The sequence below is a fragment of the Otolemur garnettii genome, unplaced genomic scaffold (genome assembly GCF_000181295.1).
Source record: "Otolemur garnettii isolate 467f Iridium unplaced genomic scaffold, OtoGar3 scaffold00111, whole genome shotgun sequence".
Lineage (NCBI taxonomy): Eukaryota > Metazoa > Chordata > Mammalia > Primates > Galagidae > Otolemur > Otolemur garnettii.
The window spans coordinates 2,487,181-2,493,172 of NW_003852506.1; the positions used below are offsets into that span (position 1 = coordinate 2,487,181).

Below are 5,992 nucleotides of genomic sequence, written 5' to 3' on the forward strand. Positions count from 1 at the left end.
GGATACTTTTTCTTCCATTCTTGAGATACTTTGCTAAGAAGAATATGTTCCAGCTCCACCCATGTAAACATGAAAGAGGTAAAGTCTCCATCTTTTTAAGGCTGCGTAATATTCAATGGTGTACATATACCACAATTTATTAATCCATTCATGGGTCGATGGGCACTTGGGCTTCTTCCATGACCTAGCAATTATGAATTGGGCTGCGATAAACATTCTGGTGCAAATATCTTTGTTATAAAGTGATTTTTGGTTCTCTGGATATATACCTAGTAGAGGAATTGAAGGATCAAATGGCAGCTCTATTTTTAGATCCCTAAGTGATCTCCAAACATCTTTCCAAAAGGAACGTATTAGTTTGCGTTCTCACCAGCAGTGCAGAAGTGTTCCCTTTTCTCCATATCCACGCCAACATCTATGGTTTTGGGACTTTGTGATGTGGGCTAATCTTACTGGAGTTAGATTATATCTTAAAGTGGTTTTGATTTGCATTTCTCTGATGATTAAGGATGATGAGCATGTTTTCATGTGTCTGTAGGCCATGTGACTGTCTTCTTCAGAGATTTTCTCTTTAAGTCCCTTGCCCACCCTGAGATGGGATCACTTGTTCTTTTCTTGCTAATATGTTTGAGTTCTCTGTGGATTTTGGTTACTAAACCTTTGTCGGAGACGTAACCTGCAAATATCTTCTCCTATTCTGAGGGCTGTCTGCTTGCTTTACTTACTGTGTTTTTGGCTGTGCAGAAGCTTTTTAGCATGATCAGATCCCAGTAATGTAATTTTGGTGTTGCTTCAATTACCTGGGGGAAAAATATGGAATGCTTCATGAATTTGCGTGTCATCCTTGCACAGGGATCATGCTAATCTTCTCCGTATTGTTCCAATTTGAGTGTATGTGCTGCTGAAGCGAGCACAATCCAGCTGTTTTTATACCTCATTTTCTCTTTTCTGTCCACGAATTTCTTAACGTTATAGTCTCTTTAAACCACTTCTACTTTAACCAGTTTGTGAAATATTCTTTGCTCAATTAAAGTCCTAATTAAATTTAATTTTTATCAAAAGTAGATTTTGAGATAGAACACCCGAAGACTCTCAGTCAAATCAGTGAACTCGTTTTTAAACCACTTGCTTACAAAGACTCTAGAATACTTATTTAAATTTCATACCCCATGTCATCCTCAGTCTTCTGGGCAAGTAAAATGTAAAAATCTAAAATAAAAATGATTTTGAAAAAGTCTGTCAAAATATTGGATTTAAATAGCCAGAAGCATCACCTTTGGCCCTTGCAAAATCTGGAATACTCCAATTAGAAGACAAGGTTTAACTCCTTTTTAAACAGTGTTCTGTCATCTCATGCCCATCTGGCACATATAAACCTATTTTTGTACTGACTGAACACCATGGGGATTTATTTACTTATTTATTTTTGCAGTTTTGGGCCAAGGCTGGTTTTGAACCTGCCACCTCTGGCATATGGGGCTGGCGCCCTACTCCTTTGGCCACAGTGCCGTCCCCCACCATGGGGATTTAGACAGACAATTCTATATGGTGACTAGCTACATAGAGATGCAAACTAATATGCTTGAAGCATATTATCAACAGGTGAACAGAACACAGCCTCCACCAACTGACAGGCCTTGTCATCCTGTTTGGCCGAGAGATCACAGGTACATCAAAGTTCTTAAAAGAAGACATGTGCTGTCCCCTTGCTGGGAACGCCTTTATAAAATACCATTAACCAACCACTTATACTGTCATGAAAATAAAAAGACAACCTCCTGGATTCCTATGAAGCAGGCCACACTACACTGACAATTAGAGAATGACCCTACAGGTGGCCTGAAAGTAAGGCTTTCCAGGGCCAGTTCTCACGCCCCTGAAGCAAAGGACTTCATGAAGTAGACAGCTTTTCCCAAGATCACAGATCAAGAGACCTCATTTAAATCTATATTCCTTGCCTTTAAAAGCCCCCACTAGTCACTTTTTTTTTTGAGACAGAGCCTCAAGCTATCCCCATGGGTAGAGTGCGGTGGCTTCACAGCTCACAGCAACCTCCAACTCCTGGGCTCAAGCGAGTCTCTTGCCCCAGCCTCCCAAGTAGCTGGGACCACAGGTGCCCACCACAACACCCAGCTATTTTTTGGTTGCAGCTGTCATTGTTGTTTGGCGGGTCCGGGCTGGATTTGAAGCTGCCACCTTAGGTGTTTGTGGCTGGCGCCTTAGCCACTTGAGCCACAGGTGCTGAGCCATCACTTTTAAACACTCTTCCTTTAAACACTCCCCCTCCCTTTCAGAAATAACACTTTAGAAGCTGAATGAAGATTGCCTCGATCTATCCCGTTCTCCCTTTTATCTTCCACTATAGCTCTTCATTCAAACTGTGCGTTGCTCTCACTAACTCTTACTGTTTTTCCAGCAGGTCAAGCACAGACCTGGCACCCCTTTGTACCAGTCTTTCAAGCCCTGGCCACAGTAACTAATGGGTCTGATTGCTGGTTATTCCAGCATCGAGATCATTCCAAGGAAACTGAATTCATTTTTATCTCTGCTGATGTGAGTGCCTAGTGGAACCAGTCCAGAAAATGGATGAATGATAAGATATGACATCCACAGCCAGAGAAGGTGAGACAACCGAACACAGAAAAACTGTGGAAACTCAAGAACTATCTTTTACTCAGGTAAAGTCGCTAGAGAAGAATTTTCCCCTCTGCACTGAAAATCAGAATAATGCTGGGTCTTTTCTAGGTGATATCCTGGAACAATACTGTGATCAAACCTTAAGGCTTGATTCCACAAATGACATTCTTGCGTCTCTCACAAAGATCATAAATGGTGCTGACACTAGTGTTCATACTGACAATACGTGTCAAATCACCATGTTATGAACAGCCCACAGGCTGGGCCTGTGCAACTTGGGATAGTTCACTCTCTCTCTCCTTGAACTGCCAGGCACTAATGGTTACATTTGGATAGACCAAAAATCTGGACTCACTTGGTTAGGCGACAGCATTAAGCCATGTAACTGCCAATACCAGATGAAAGGCCTTTTATAGAAAACATCCCTCAACTTGTTCTGTTCTTACCAATTGACAGGGACACGTGACAACTGGATATGGGAACGTGCCAGTAAAGAGGAGGAGACACAGCAAACCCCAGGCTGGAAGGTCACAGGTTCTCACCTGACTCTGTCTGTAAATAACACTGGTTTTTTATCTTATCTGATAATAAGGTATACATATGTTCCCACCCACATGGTCAGAATGCTGTGGACTTTGTTATCTGACACCCTCTGTTACCAAGTACTGCACTTTAAATGCCAGTCAAATTACAAACTTGGCCTCTTTGGCTCACAAATTGGTACCTTATAAACTTATAAAATATACCATTAGAAGAAATGCCCTTGTATATCATAATTCAAAGTTCTCTTCAATGTTCAGGATCCTTTTCCCAACATTTGGAACTTACAAAATTAAAAGAGCAGTCTTGACTATCTCCAGGTTAGTAGAACAAGAGTTCAACGTCACCATATGGGCATTGGGAACCCTTTAAGCAGAGGTTAAAAGTCTAGCATCTGTTGTAATTCAAAATTGCTGCATCCTGGATGCTTCAACAGCTCAACAAAGTGGGGCTTGCGCTGTTATTGGGGAAAAATGTTTTTATGTAAATCAATTAGGGCAAGTAAAGACTGATCTATACCTCTTAAAGGACAAGATAAATATTCTTCATCAAATTAAGGAAGTGAAACCATTCTTTTTTTTTTTTTTTTTTGAGACACAGTCTCACTATGTTGCCCTTAGTAGAGTGCCTTGATGTCAAAGCTCACAGCAACCTTCAGCTCTTGGGCTTAAGTGATTCTCTTGCCTCAGCCTCTCAAGTAGCTGGGACTACAGGCACCTGCTACAACGCTTGACTATTTTTTTGTTGTAGTTGTCATTGTTGATTGGCATTCCTTTTGTATTCCTTTCTATCTAATAAATCCTATGTTATCACTGATATGTGTGGTCTGTGGGTTTATTCTTTAAATGTCTGAGACCAAGGACCTAGTACAGAAAGAAATTCTGTCAACAAACTTCTTCACCCTCTGAGGTTTGCTGAAAAATCAGCTGATGAAAGACTCACTAATAGGTGAGAAAGCTTATACATTTATTTATTTGTTTGTTTATTTAGACAGAGGCTCACTCTGTTGCCTTGGGTAGAGTGCTGTGGCATCACAGCTCACAGCAACCTCAAACTCTTGGGCTCAAGAGATTCTCTTGCTCAGCCTCCCAAGTATCTGGAACTACAGGTGTGTGCCATAACGCCTGGCTAGTTTTTCTATTTATAGTAGAGATGGGGGTCTCACTCTTGCTCAGGCTGGTCTTGAACTCCTGAACTCAAGCAATCCACTTCCTGCTGAAGATAGACAATGATGAAAGGGAGCAGTTAGAGATTCTTGGAGGAGGGCAATCTAAGAGTCCACAGTAAATGGAAATCTGGACTGACTGTGGTCTCAAGTAGTTAATCTTATGATATCTGGGAGAACAACAGATACAGCAGGGCGTAAAATGTGGAGTACATTTGATCTAACAATATACAAACTGTCCTACAGTAAGAATAGTTCCTACACCAATAACTAAGGCTCTTAGCCAACTTTGGTTAGGTAACCAAGAGAACAGTAAGAGAAAACAGGACAAAGGAGCAGAGGGGCAGTTGTAGCTCCTTTCTAAGGAGCTGGTATTGCTGAGATGGCCAAAATGTTTGGAGTTTTTAACTGAAACCACGAACAGTCCAAACTACATTGGAGACTGTAAAAACAGAAGCTGCGGCAAGGGTGCTTCAGTGCCAATGCATCAGACAACCAGAGTTAGTGGAAGGAAATCTTCCTGCCTCTGTGTTTCCCACGGAGCTAATAGTTTATGCAGACGATCAGACAACACATAAGCCAGTGTTGATTCTGTATAATCCCCATGAGTTTGCCTTAAAGTTCACAGTTGTGTGTACTACTCCAAATAAGTATGTTGTCATAGATGCTGCAGGGGCCGTAACGCCTCAGTGTTGTGTGGATATTGTGATTGGTCATAGAGATGTTCGATCCTGTCACTGCGGTGTCGTAGACAAATTCTGTCTCCACGTTTCTGAGCAAAGCCAGAGGAAAGCTTCGGGAAGGAAAGAGGTGGTTGCTACTCTCCTCCCATCTGCAAAAGAACAACAAAAGGAAGAAGAGGAAAAAAGAATAAAGGAACATTTAAGTGAAAGTTCATTTTTTGAGCAGTCGTTTCAACCAGAAAACAGAGCTGTCTCCTTAGGACCTAGTTTACTAACTGTTTTCCTGTGAGCAGTGTGCATTGCAGCCTTGATGCTGCCTACGCTGGGGGATGTGGAATCACTGGTGCCTCCTGTCGGTGCCACTGTGGTCTTGCCGGCACCGCCCGAATGAAACAGCCAGTACACAGATTGAAAGTACAAGCTTGCTGGCTCGGTGCCTGTAGCTCAAGCGGCTAAAGCGCCAGCCACATACATCAGAGCTGGCAGGTTCGAATCCAGCCCGAGCTTGCCAAACAACAGTGCTGCCTGCAACCAAAAAAGAGAGAGAGAGAGACAGAGAGAGAAATAGCCGGGTGTTGTGGTGGGCACCTGTAGTCACAGGTCCTTGGGAGGCTGAGGCAAGAGAATCACTTAAACCCAGAGGTTGGAAGTTGCTGTGAGCTGTGATGTCACAGCACTCTATCCAGGGCGACTGCTTGAGGCTCTATCTCAAAAAAAAAGAAAAGAAAGCACAAGCTTGCCAGAGGTGCAGGAAAGCTCCAAGTAACCGCCACCATAGCCTTTTATTGAGACGATATACAGCAGGTGTGGGCTGCCCATGTTCAAGGACTACGTGCTTAATGATCGCCTTGTGCTCTTTCCCCACAGCTCCACTCCCACCCTCAGGCACCATGAATGTTCAAAGTATAACACCTGCTGGCTAACAGCCATCAGTCTTATCTCGTTGGAGCACTTAGTTGCTTGAGGG

General features: G+C 42.7%; 1 non-coding gene and 1 pseudogene across 1 annotated transcript; one reads left to right on the forward strand and one right to left on the reverse strand.

The window, feature by feature from the left end:
- Nucleotides 1–807: 807 nt before the first annotated feature.
- LOC111727549 lies at nt 808–914 on the reverse strand. Its single transcript, XR_002775079.1, has one exon. It is a non-coding gene; the product is annotated as a U6 spliceosomal RNA (small nuclear RNA).
- A 3,630-nt stretch (nt 915–4,544) lies between these two features.
- Nucleotides 4,545–5,416, forward strand: LOC100958295 (annotated as a pseudogene).
- The last annotated feature ends 576 nt before the right edge of the window (nt 5,417–5,992 follow it).